The sequence below is a fragment of the Sinocyclocheilus grahami genome, unplaced genomic scaffold (genome assembly GCF_001515645.1).
Source record: "Sinocyclocheilus grahami isolate Dianchi unplaced genomic scaffold, SAMN03320097.WGS_v1.1 scaffold1902.1, whole genome shotgun sequence".
Classification (NCBI taxonomy): domain Eukaryota; kingdom Metazoa; phylum Chordata; class Actinopteri; order Cypriniformes; family Cyprinidae; genus Sinocyclocheilus; species Sinocyclocheilus grahami.
Window position 1 is genome coordinate 226,899 of NW_015507081.1, and position 930 is coordinate 227,828.

Consider the following 930-nt stretch of genomic DNA (forward strand, 5'->3'; position numbering starts at 1 on the left):
GGGTCTCTGGAAGCTGCAGGTTGGTGGCCAGTTGGGTCCAAGGACTGTGCATAAACTGTAGTTGGACTTTGTTCTGATTATTGGATTTAAAGTCCCTAACCTTCTTGCTTAAAAGACAATTGATATCAGAGGTTATTTCATTTGAATGTATTGTTTGCTTTATCGATGCCTGACTTGCTATTTGTCACACTTTAGACTGTTGTACGTTCACATTGGATTTGAAAGCAACACCCTTTCCTCCATACATCCACGCTACCTGAAAGACCACCGCTTCCTGAATACAACGATACCAGTTATGTGCAGATCGGACCTCCGCTTCTCCAGATACGGCCAGGTAAGCTTTTGCCAATCAGATCGCATATACTAATGAGGGTGGAATTAATGATTATCTATCTATCTATCTATCTATCTATCTATCTATCTATCTATCTATCTATCTAGATGAAGAACCTAAACCTCTCTGGGATTGAAGCCACAGGGTCCTTGAGCTCCGAGAAACACTCTTCTTTCCTATCCAAACAGGCAGCGTTAATTTTTCTTTCCCTTCTTCATAAATGCTTTTTATTTATAGTTCCTATTTGTATCTTTTAGTAATGTGGCTTCTTGATTTAAAGTGTATATAGCCAGTACCTCACTTTTGTTTAGTTTTTTTACTCTATATGTATCATTAACACAAACCTTAATCAAATGCTGTATAGAAATAGCTTCAAACTCATCTATCTATCTATCAACACACAATTTTTTGTTATCCGGTGGCTCTCTCTAGTGGTCTAGTTGATACATAATTTGGGTTAAATGATCTAGAAGGACTTTGAAAAAGTAGCTTTAACAGAAAACTCAAAAAGCTGTTATAATTGTATGCATTGCAAAAAAAAAGGATATTTATATTGGATTTATAATAATAAAAACCAGCACAAACGCTGTAGGCGA

The 930-nt window shown here is 36.5% G+C and overlaps 1 long non-coding RNA gene across 1 annotated transcript in view; it reads left to right on the forward strand.

The window, feature by feature from the left end:
* LOC107573245 (uncharacterized) overlaps nt 1–930 on the forward strand; it is an 8,655-nt gene that overhangs the window by 409 nt on the left and 7,316 nt on the right. Inside the window, exon 2 of the long non-coding RNA XR_001607474.1 lies at nt 196–334. This is a non-coding gene — a long non-coding RNA (uncharacterized lncRNA). The remainder of the gene's footprint in view (nt 1–195; nt 335–930) is intronic.